At 45.0% G+C, this 12,746-nt stretch overlaps 1 protein-coding gene across 1 annotated transcript in view; it reads right to left on the minus strand.

The window, feature by feature from the left end:
* The window catches only part of cyp26b1 (cytochrome P450, family 26, subfamily b, polypeptide 1), a 37,125-nt gene that overhangs the window by 22,588 nt on the left and 1,791 nt on the right, over positions 1-12,746 (minus strand). The gene's annotated exons all lie outside the window — the stretch shown is intronic.

Genomic DNA, 12,746 nt, shown 5'->3' on the forward strand with positions numbered 1-12,746 from the left:
TGTGTGTGTGTGTGTGTGTGTGTGTGTGTGTGTGTGTGTGTGTGCCAGGGGTGTGGTCTGGATGACATTTGCTTAAAAGGTGAGAAGTGTACACCCCGTCCCCCTCTTCTTTCTCCCGCTCAAATCTGGCAACACACACACACACACACACACACACACACACACACACACACACACACACACACGGAGCGAGCATGGAAAGTTGTGATGTAATGACGCCACACTATTCCTCACAGGAGAACACGTACAAAAACCACGCCGAGTCGCAGGCGTCACACTGAAACCTCCAAACTTCAGTGAAGCGAAGGAGCCGCCGTCACCGAAAAACACAGATTAAAAAAAAAAAAAAAAAAAAAGACTTACTACCACGACATTACGGCGGATTTATTTTCTGCGAGGTCACAGACTGATATGAGCTGAAAACCAGAAGCAGCCATTCTCTTCGTGATGTTTTAAAGCTTTTTACTTTGTGCCGAGAGAGAGCAGACAACATGGTGTGTGTTCACGTGTGAGGAGGAACACGCCACTTTCTTTTTCTTCAGCACCAGAACAAACTAACAGGAGCTGAAGATGTCCAAAAGAAAACCACATTAACATGTGAGCGTCATACTAATTTACATGTACTGAAGATACAAAGCGAGAGTTTGCCGGATATAAAAGAAACTAAAGGCCATTCCGACTGCGTTTCCATGGAAATGGATTGAAACTCAACTTTCCTCAATTGCTGCTCCCGGTCACCACGGCCGCAGTAACTGGCTCTTCTGCACATGCTCAGTAGGGCCAATCAGAACACGGTTAACTCCGTGGTGTCATGACTCCCAGTCCATGTTCTCCTGGGACTTGGTGCTTTTATTTTGACAGTCACCGTAATAACAAACCAACTTCTGTCCACTAGAATGTCCTTGTACTCCCATTGTTAATGTTTATGGCAGATTGTTCTCTGCTGTGTGTGCGTGCGTGCGTGCGTGCGTGCGTGCGTGCGTGCGTGCGTGCGCGTGTGGTTTCATTACTAAAACAACCAACAGCGCCATCCCGTGGTCCAACGTGCTAACAGCCTCGCATTCAGCGTTTCCGTGTAAAAGGACATCATTTCCAAAGCACTTCAGTGTAAAAGCGGACCTTTTCTCGAGAAAGAAACGATGCGTTTCACTTGAAACGTTGTCATGGAAACGGGGCATTAGATTGCTATGACCTGCAAAGTCAGTAAAGTGTGTATTTTAGCCACACACACACACACACACACACACACACACACACACACACACACACACACACACACACACACACACACACACACACACACACACACACACACACACACACTCTCCCCACAAATCATCTGATAAATGCCACCACGATCATAGAAGGTGTCATAAAATCTCCAACTTTCTCTCGTTCTCGCTCTACACACACACACACACACACACACACACACACACACACACACACACACACACACACACACACACACTCTCTGTCCCTGCTCGTGCTAAAAATACCCCCGTCTGTTCTGTTGGGGTTGGCCTGAGGGCGAACCTGGGCCCGGGCTTATAAATGTCCTCTTTGTAGCTCAGTGGAAATGTCCAACAAATGACTCTTTTATTAGGGCAAGACAAAAAAACACAGCTAATTATGTTTACTCAGATCGACACACACACGTTGGCTGGAGTGTGTGTGTGTGTGTGTGTGTGTGTGTGTGTGTGTGTGTGTGTGTGTGTGTGTGTGTGTGTGTGTGTGTGTGTGTGTGTGTGTGTGTGTGTGTGTGTGTGTGTGTGTGTGTGTGTGTGTGTGTGTGTGTGTGTGTGTGTGTGTGTGTGTGTGTGTGTGTGTGTGTGTGTGTGTGTACATTCAGAGTAGAAATATCAGGGTGATGTTTTGAAGCAGCGGAGAGAGAAAAGAAACTGTGGGAGCAGGAAACTGCTTTTTACAGGTGCACGTGAACGCCTCGTGCTTCAGTGTGAAAAAGGAGAAGAAAGAGTTTGTGGAAGTGTGGAGCTGTTGGGATGAGTCGATAGATGGTAAAAGCAGGTTATAGAGCATCTTCCTCCACTCACATCCAGTTTATAGTGCGTCTTCCTCCTAACGTCCAGGTTAAAGAGCACCTTCCTCTAACGTCCAGATTAAAGAGCATCTTCCTCTAACGTCCAGATTATAGAACATCTTCCTCTAACATTTATTTTATAGAGCGTCTTCCTCCTCTAACATCCAGTTTATAGAGCGTCTTCCTCCTCTAACATCCAGATTAAAGAGCATCTTCCTCTAACGTCCAGATTATAGAACATCTTCCTCTAACATCCAGTTTATAGAGCGTCTTCCTCCTCTAACATCCAGTTTATAGAGCGTCTTCCTCCTCTAACATCCAGTTTAAAGAGCATCTTCCTCCTCTAACATCCAGTTTAAAGAGCATCTTCCTCCTCTAACATCCAGTTTATAGAGCGTCTTCCTCCTCTAATGTCCAAATTAAAGAGCATCTTCCTCCTCTAACATCAGATTATAAAGCATCTTCCTCCTCTAACGTCCAGATTAAAGAGCATCTTTCTCCTCTAACATCAGATTAAAGAGCATCTTCCTCCTCTAACATCAGATTATAGAGCATCTTCCTCCTCTAATGTCCAAATTAAAGAGCATCTTCCTCCTCTAACATCAGATTATAGAGCATCTTCCTCCACTACCTGATGTGATATTCTATAAAGTATCTGGATTACAATAATTCAATCAGAAGTTAAAAAAAAACGTTTTACTGACAAACAGTAACAAACACGACATCCCAGAGGAGGAAGAACCTTTTTTTTTTTTTTTAAATAACGTGGCTGAGTTTAGTAAAGTAAAGACACTACTTTTCCAAAAGTAACCCAGAATATTCCAAATGTTGAGAAACGAACACGACGACGTGGTAGAGCGACCTTCCATTGACGGAGACCAACTCAAGAGTCTCATTACTTTCACTTAACGTGACAGGGATTATTCGTGAATTCGTCTCGTAGTTTGCACACAGCGAGGCGAAGTCGCCGCAGATTGGTGACGGAGCAGGTGAGTCAGGAGGTTCAGTGCCGCCGAAACACTTTTCGAAAGACGAAACGCCACGGGGATACGCCGACAAGCCAGACGTTTCCCGAAGCCAAACCTGCAGAGCGCTGACTGACGGGTCGGCCTCCTACACAGAACCATGCCAACGTTTGTTGTTTCCCCCGTTTTGTTTGGGGGGGGGGGGGGGGGGGGGGTTAAAAAAAAGGAGGGATGTGTCAGAAAATAAAGGTTAAAGATGAAAAGCGTCGGAGGAGAACGGAGCGAGAGGAAAGCAGGTCAAAGGCTGTGAGGGAATTCCTCCTCTCTTTTCAACTGTCAATCGTTCAGCCGGTGCCAGAGATACCAAGGAGTGTGTGTGTGTGTGTGTGTGTGTGTGTGTGTGTGTGTGTGTGTGTGTGTGTGTGTGTGTGTGTGTGTGTGTGTGTGTGTGTGTGTGTGTGTGTGTGTGTGTGTGTGTGTGTGTGTGTGTGTGTGTGTGTGTGTGTGTGAATGGTCCTCGACTTGACAATGAACCCCGTCCCTTTGCGGTCACGCCACCACATCAGAGGGGACAGAGAGGGGGAGGGGGAGGAGGAATGAGAGAGGGAGGAAAGAGAGAGAGAGGAGAGATGGGAGGAGGAGAGATAAAGGAACTGGGGAGGAAAGAAATAAGAAGAAATAAGTCGGGGGGGGGGGGAAGCGAGCCGCGAGCGTGGCGGAGAGATGGGTGGAAAAGAGGAGGGGGGGGGGGGTAAAAGGAGGGATTAACAGAGGAGTGCTACGGATAGTTCAGCCAAAGAAACCTGGAGAATAGAGGAGAGGGGAGCGGGGGAGGGGGGGGGGGGGGGGGGGGTGAGCGGGGGAGGGGAGGGCTGGCCCCTGACCCGGGGACATTATAGAAAGGGAGATTATGGTTGTTCAAAACTCTTCTAAGCACTAACCCCGGGACCCCAGCTAATACCCCGACACACACACACACACACACACACACACACACACACACACACACACACACACACACACACACACACACACACACACACACACACGTATCCCATCTACTTCTACTGTGAAACTGCCCAGACAAACGTATATAAATGTATAAATGCAAGTTTTCTGTGTTCAAGCTGCACAGAGAGAAACGTTCGCATCAACATCAGGCTCAGTGGAAATATTCATGTATATTTAAAGAAAGTCAAATGAAAGTGCGATTATATATATAAGAGTATACGGAATATACAATGAGATATGGTTGTATCTACAGTGTATTAAATAATATAATATAGTAAAAGCTCAGTATCAGATAATATGTGAACATTATTGAATAATAAAAATAAAATGTGATATATTGTACACACATTGTAGGAGCAAATTAGGAATACTATATATAAAACATGGTAGATGACAGGTTATATTGTCTCATGTATGTCTTTGACGTATAGCTGCTTTGCAGTTCAACCAGGTTTTGCAGTAGTTTTGACCTCGAGTGTTGGGGACACCGGTTCGAATCCCGGGGGCAGCACGAAGGACGAAGGACTGAACAGAAATCTCAGATTAGAGCCGAACGACGGGAGTTAATATAAAATTAAACCGTCATCGTGGAACAAACCGTTTGGGAACTTCAAAAAATAACTGTCTTTAGAACAGAAATCTTCCAGGAAGTCGTTTTTCTTTGGCATCTAGTACATTTTGTAGTCGTGTCGATAGTTTGTGCTCCACTTTTTAGAAAAACTGAATTGAAGGACATTAATGTTCTAGAAACTGACGACTTGTGGTCAGTTTACTGCATTTCTTTAAATATTACAACGTTCTCGTGTTTTTGTTGGGTTGAAGACGGATTGGATTGAGTGGAGACGAGGAGAAGGAGTACACAAAGGAAGAGTACTACCCTTTAGTTACTTACAAGTACTAATACTGAGTACTAACCTTTAGTTACTTCCAAGTACTGATACTGAGCACTAACCTTTAGCTACTTACAGGTACTGATACTGAGTACTACCCTTTTGTTACTTACAAGTACTAATACTGAGTACTATCCTTTAGTTACTTCTAAGTACTGATACTGAGCACTAACCTTTAGCTACTTACAGATACCGATACTGAGTACTAATCTTTATCTACTTAAGGACACTGAGGACCAATACTCAATACTAACCTTTAGCTGATTACAGGTACAGATACTGAGTACTACCCTTTAGCTACTTGCCAATATCAGGTATGGTAGTACTACAGTACTTCCGTACAGTCAGCAGTACACGGAGCGTTTATCTACGTGCTGCACTACGCATGCTGGTTTGTCCTCTAGCTTCTTCCAGAGCCACAGGTTGCCGAGCCCCGCCCTCCACCGAAGCTCCGCCCCTTAATGTACATTTGTACTTCCTCCTCGTCGAGAGGAACTAAAGACGGCGGTTGGTTTGTTCGCCGGCGGTCCGGCCGCCTGTTTGTCCCAACAATAAATGAATCGTGGAACTTTACTTCATCGGCGATCAGAACATTTAGTTTGGGAGCAGCTTAGACGCGACCTCTTCCCTCCACACACACACACACACACACACACACACACACACACACACACACACACACACACACACACACACACACACACACACACACACACACACACACACACACACACACTGAGAAAGGGGAGATTAGCGTCGCGCTCGGTGCTCGGCCCGGAACAAGAGTGTTGAAGGAGGGAGCAGCTTGTTCTCGGGGTGAAGGAAGGGGCACGGCAGCCCACTGCCAGCACCTCCCGCTACTCTCAACAAGGAGGAGGAAGGATGGATGGATGGATGGATGGATGGATGGATGGATGGATGGATGGATGGATGGATGGATGAAGAGAGAGAGAGAAAAGAGTGAGAAAGCAAAAAAAAAAAAAGCTTTTTTTCTTCAAAATTAAAAAAAATTATTTTAGCGGTTGTGTGGATTTCTAGCAAACCGCGCGACATTTAACACAATGGAAACACGTTTTAAAGCACAAAAAGAATAAAATATAAAGAAGTGAGGAGGTGAAGAGGTGAAGAGGGACATCTAGAGACAAGGCGTGAGAAAAACTGAGTTTTCTATTTGAGTTAACAGAGCAACAAGAATAAGAAGAAAGAAGCGATTCGAAAAACTATAATAAGCGAGCGCAGTTTTTTTTTTTTTTTTCTAAAGAAGCCCTGTAAGCAATTTAAAAAAAAAAAAAAAAAAAGTTAATTTCTAACGCGCGACATCGACAGAAAACCGGATTTGTTTTGATGGTGGAAACGGCGACGGAAGACGAGAGAGAAGCTCGGAAAAACAAAAACAAAACAAAGGTTAGCGGGACGCGGGGAGAGTCCTCGGAGGTTCAGGGGTCCTGCCTTGAATGTTAACAGTTTTACACACACACACACACACACACACACACACACACACACACACACACACACACACACACACACACACAGAGGGCAGCCCCTTGTGCCCGCTCAATGAACTATGTATCTCTCACCCGGCGGACGGACAGGAAAGGAGGGACAGAAAGATTTCTGACCGGCGTCGCCCTCCGCTGCACGTCGTATGACTTTATGCACACATGCTGAAAGTCTTTCCATTTACTGGTTCTGTGTGTGTGTGTGTGTGTGTGTGTGTGTGTGTGTGTGTGTGTGTGTGTGTGTGTGTGTGTGTGTGTGTGTGTGTGTGTGTGTGTGTGTAACCACAGCTATGCAGCACACGCCGCAGTAATGGAACCTACTATAGATGAAGCCACCGGGCCTCACAATCCCTCCTCTGTCTGTCTGCGTCCAGCTAAACCCGGCCACTAAACAAAGATCTCCCATGAAGACGCCCCCCGGGCCTCCGAGGAAGATATATTATTTTATTTTGACGGGTTTCGTGGCGTTCGGAGAGTCCCGCCGCTGGAAATACGAGCGGACCTTGGCGAACGCCGCTCGTCGTTAAATCGGGCAAACGCACATTTGATGGGGAGTCACTTTGTTCAGGGTGTAGCAGTGGGAGGTCTATCAGACCTACGTCACTTCAGTCCAAACGAGACCATCTGATCTTCAGAACGACGCCGTCGTTGGCTGTAAATACCGAAAACTCAAAAACGCACGGATGCATCCGGAGAACGTTCAGGATTAATTCACTCCTGACAAAATCCTTCAAATTCTATTTGATGTCTCAACCTGTGACCAGAAAGATGCAAAAAACCTTCATTTCGGGTGTCCGTTTCCATGACGACGGTGCTTGGAGACACTGAAAGTGCAAGTTTTTGAAAATGCAGCCACTGCGCATGAACCACAGCCATAGTGAATAGCTGTTCTCCACATGCGCGAATAGATGAACAGTAACAAACATGGCTGCCTCCAGAGTTTCCATATTTTTCTTACTTTTATTTTGATAGTCACTGTCATAACAATCCGACTTCTGTCCACTGGAATGTCCGTGTTCTCACATTGTTGCGCGTTGTTCTCTGCTGCACGTGTGTGTGTGTGGTTTCATTACAAGAACAAGCAACGGCGCCAACCTGTGGCCCAACATGCAAACGACATGATGGATGAATTAAGAAGAGCGTTGAGAGAGTGCGGTTCATGCCTTTATTTTCACGTCTCGCCAGGTCGCGTCGGCCAGATTGAACCTACAGGCCACATGTTTGACACTCTTCGTTCATGCTCTCAAGATACGTTTAGTCCCAAAACAAGATGGCCTCCAAGACGCCGACTTTTATCATGTTGCACGCGTCTAATTTTGAAAAGCCAGTCCTCAGGTTGGGAACCAGTGGTGTAAACATTGCAGGTTGTTTCAAACATGAGATTTAAAGAAGTACGACGAGGCGACGGCCGCGTGTGAGTCGCATGGAAGAGGCGGCAGAGCAGGTGTAGAAGAAGAGGAGGAGGAGGAGGAGGAGGATGAAGAGTCAGAGAGTGAGAGCTGTCATCGCTGTGAGAGATGAGCGAGTGTTTGGTCTGCAGGATTGTTATTACTCCGCCCGCCGTCATTTACACTTCATCACTGCTAAACAGAGACGAGCAGGCAGGCTGGCAGACGGATAACGCATTAGTGTGTGTGTGTGTGTGTGTGTGTGTGTGTGTGTGTGTGTGTGTGTGTGTGTGTGTGTGTGTGTGTGTGTGTGTGTGCATACTTAAACACGTGTGTGAGTTCATGCAACATGATTTGACAAACAATAAAAACCAGAAACATCGTTGACGTCCACTGCACTTTGTGCAAGGAAAACTGTTTGTGTGTGTGTGTGTGTGTGTGTGTGTGTGTGTGTGTGTGTGTGTGTGTGTGTGTGTGTGTGTGTGTGTGTGTGTGTGTGTGTGTGTGTGTGTGTGTGTGTGTGTGTGTGTGTGTGTGTGCAGCTCATACACACACTTCAGTCATGCAGCACACACAAGCGCACTGTGCAGTCTAAGTCTCTGTACCATGTGTTCATTTCCTCTGATCTGACCCAGATATTCATTCCAGCCTCTGTGTGTGCGTGTGTGTGTGCGTGCGTGCGTGCGTGCGTGCGTGCGTGTGTGTGTGTGTGTGCCTATGGAATCAAGAGCAGACTGGTTTCCCTGGTTTTCGAGGAACGGCTTCAGTCTCGATCTTTCTGACACGTTGACGCTTCTTCGCGTCAAGAAATTAATTTACTTTTATATTTTTATTAATTTCAAAAACTCGATTCCTGAAAAGACCCCCCCCCCCCCTCCCCCCCAAAAAAACCCAAACAAAAATAGTTTAAACGACAACAACAAAGTTATAAAAGTCTAATTTTAACCAACAAATCCATTTTGGGTAATTCTGCTCTTTGGCGACCATCGGTGGTAGCAGGAGGGAACTGCAGTATTTTTTTTCTACTTTACACAAATTCTTTTGTTTATTTCCATGAAATTCTATCAACTCTATTTGTTTATCTGAGCGTGACAGTGAATTTATATTTAGTCAGCATTAGTTTTGATTTTTGAAAAGAAAACCGTTTGAACGGCTGAATAAATCGCCTTTCAAAATAAGTCTTTAGTAGCTCGCTTTTAAATGGACCCGTCGTAAAAAAAGGAGGGTAAAAATACACCGTATGTCTACACACACACACACACACACTGAGTATTTCTATGGGCGATCTGGAGGACACGTTAGCGGAGGAAAGAACAAAAGAAGACGTGAGTAAAGAGAAATATCCGTTTGTTTCCATAGTAATCTGATGCGTGGACCGATACCTCAGGACGCTGCCGCCTCTCGCTCGCGTACATGGGCCATGGGAACATATCGGGCGCAGGGGGAGGGGTCTAAAACCGAGGTTCCGCTGCCCAGTTTGAATCCACCGCGCTCGCATGCACGCCGCCGTTCAGGCCCCAAAAAAAACTGCTAAATGTCAAAACACCAAACACAGGCAGCTCGCGACACACTGGCAGGAGCTCCGGCCAGAAAGCGGAGCTAAAGTAGGAAAAATATTAGACTTACAGGCTCCTGGAATCCAAAAATAAGACGCCACACAAGTTCTACTGTTGCTCACAAACTCCTGGACGTGTAATGAGGATTCTCTGCTGCCTACTTAACTCTTCCACGTCCTGCTTTAGGAGCACAACACGGTAACGGAGTCGATGTCGTAGGATTGACTGTCAATAGTATGACACAAAGAATATATCAGGAAAAAACGTAATGAAGACGTTGAAGGGTTGAAATGTGATGGTTTCTTGAAGTTAGAGGTTATAATTTGTTCCTGCTGCCGCCTAAAGGCAATAAAATAGAGTATTGTTTCATATTAGCTCGTAGAAACCTGCATGTAGTGACTTTTCTGGCCACTTGGGGGCAGCAGAAACAAGCCACAACTAGAAAAATGCTGCTATTTGGACACGCTGATAATAGGGAGTTACACCAGTGTACTCTGGAAGGAACAACTGTTTGGATTAATTTCTTTCTATGAGTCAACGTGTTGCTGATTTTAGAGAAATTCCAGGAAATCAGTCCAGCCGACTTGTTCAATGTAGGAGTTGAAGTTCCAAAAGTCACTCCCAGGTTCCTCAAAGTGATACTGGAGGTCAAAGTAATACCATCCAGTGTTACTATATATAACCTTCTGGGTTATCTGAGTTCAGAAGCAGAACATTCCGGCTCATCCAACCTTTATGTCTTCCAGACGAGCCTCTAGTTTAACAAGTTGATCAATATCATCTGGTCTCATAGATAAATAGATTTGTGTGTCATCTGCAAAGCAATGGAAGTTCACGGATTGTTTCCTGATTATATTCCCAACATGCATAATGTAACAAATATAGGTCCTGACACAGAACCCTGTGGAACTCCATAATTAACTTTAGTCTGAACTGAAGAGTTTCCTTCATCCAAAATACAATTTAATTGAATACATTTTGAAATTACTGTCTAATTAACCACTAAAAGACTTTTAAAGATTTTAGTCTTCATTTCCTTCCATTTAATATTTGGCCAAATAAATAATCAGCTAAACTAATACAGCTTTAAACGGGAAATAACCTTTTATGTTTTATGTCAAAACCTGTGTGTAGTGACTGTTGTGGCCACTTGGGGGCAGCGGAAACGAGCCACAACTTTGACAAATTATTACATTCTGACACAACAAAATGCAGCGGGCAACTTAGCAACTCTAAGAATAATGCTAATAGCATTATTCCCTTAAAAACACAAATTTTAGCTCCTGATTGTCCTGCATTGAATATATAGTATACAGTTTTACCCTCAAAGAAACTTCAATTAACTCATAACGTGAACCGTCTTCTGGATAAATACATTAAAATTGTAAACATCATCAAAAGCTTGTTAATTGAATTATTTCATATTTTTCTAGAATACACTTTGGTACCCCAAAAGTTTCCAAGCTATCAAATTCAATGTATAGTCTTGCTGTGTCTGTGTTTCACCAGAGGGGGCGACACATGGTAGAAAAAAAAAACTGGTTTTAGAGTAAAATATTCACTATTTGTTTTCTATTTGATAGTAGAAACCTGTGTGTGTTGATTTATTATTTTTTTTATGGCTCCATCAGTGCAGTAGAAACCAGTCGTGACTCCACAACTCTGACAAATCCTCACATTTACCAAGGAAAGCAGCGTGTTGGTTGTATTCCGACAGCCTGAAGCAACTTAGAAAACACCGCGACGGCTTCGGTTGCCCCAAAACACACAAGTCTGAGTCGAGGAGAGAAACTGTAGCTGCTGATTTCGTGCATGAAGAGAAAATCCGTGCACATTAATACGCCATTAACGCTGCCAAGGTGAGATTTGTTGTGAGTTGTCAAGCTGAAACGAGGGAAAACTGGGGAGTTTTAGCTGAAAAGTAACTTAACACTTGAGTAATTAAAGAGCAGGGTGTACTTACAAGATAAATAGTGACACAGTTAACTCATAATGAGTCATTTCCTGGACGAATCACTTAAATTCATTGAATATTTTTGGGTGGAACAGCAAAGGTTGAAAAGTTGAAGAGTTTACATTTAGTTTTTAAACTTAAACTTGTGTTTTCTGGAACATTCAAGTCCCTTTTTTCCAGCATTTGAGGAGTCGGTCAGCTTCTTTTAGGTGTTAAGATACAACAGATGTGCTGCTTCTTTGTTGTTTTTCTCTCTAATAACATGACATTTATATTATTGATCACATTTAGAGCTAAAAACAGAACCAGAGTCACTTAATGTCTTGAATTTAACTGACGATTCACTTTAGCTGCAAGTGAGAGGAAAGAGAGGAAACTCCTGCAGGAGATCAGATCTCCATCAGTCTCTCTCTCGCTCTCTCTCTCTCACACATGCACACACACACACACACACACACACACACACACACACACACACACACACACACACACACACACACACACACACACACACACACACACACACACACACACACACACACACACACACACACACACACACACACACAGCTGATCTGTATTTAAAAGACAAGTCACTGACACCTTGAACTTCTTCCCTCTGAAGCAGAAGCCAAAAAGTAAGTCGAGCTTTTGGAGACATTTTGGTCTTTTAATTCCTCGATGTGACTCTTCCTCTTCCTCCTCCTCCTCCTCCTCCTCCTCCTCCTCCTCCTCCTCCTCTTCCTCCTACTCCACATAAACTTGGAAGGAGTCCCCGCTTGCATTCCGGGAACGCGTCTCTCTCTCTCTCTCTCTCTCTCTCTCTCTCTCTCTCTCTCTCTCTCTCTCTCTCTCTCTCTCTCTCTCTCTCTCTCAGATGTAACCGAGAGGAGCGCCGCCAGTTGGAGTCGCGCGTACGGCCCGACGCGCCTCCGCTCGTCTCTCTCTCTCTCTCTCTCTCTCTCTCTCTCTCTCTCTCTCTCTCTCTCTCTCTCTCTCCAGAACGACCCTAAACCACCGTGCGAGCGCAGCTTTCCGCCTCATATCTGCAGGACTCGACTCTCCAGAAGTCACGCTGACGCGCCGAGTACGGTCGGTGCGCGCGCCGCACGCTTTGAATCGGTTCAATCTCTCTTCTTGGATGCGTGTTTCTGTATTGAAGTATTAATACACGCAGGAAGAGAGACACGCGGGACCCCGCACAGCGCACCGGACCCGCAGTTTAAGCATTTAAAACCCGCCGCGGCTGCACTTTGAAAAGTTTAAAAAAAACTCCACCCAAACATGTCAGAAGTTGAGTTTATATTGAGGTGTGGAAGGAGGGGAAGGGAGACGTGACCGGGTGTCGGTGCATCGAGTCCCCGGTGGCCGGCTGACCCGAGGCGCTCCTGTCTCAGACTTTTAGTAAAAAAAAAAAAAAAAAGAATTAAGAAGTGATG

The sequence above is a fragment of the Lipophrys pholis genome (genome assembly GCF_963383615.2).
Source record: "Lipophrys pholis genome assembly, chromosome: 18".
Taxonomy (NCBI): Eukaryota; Metazoa; Chordata; class Actinopteri; order Blenniiformes; family Blenniidae; genus Lipophrys; species Lipophrys pholis.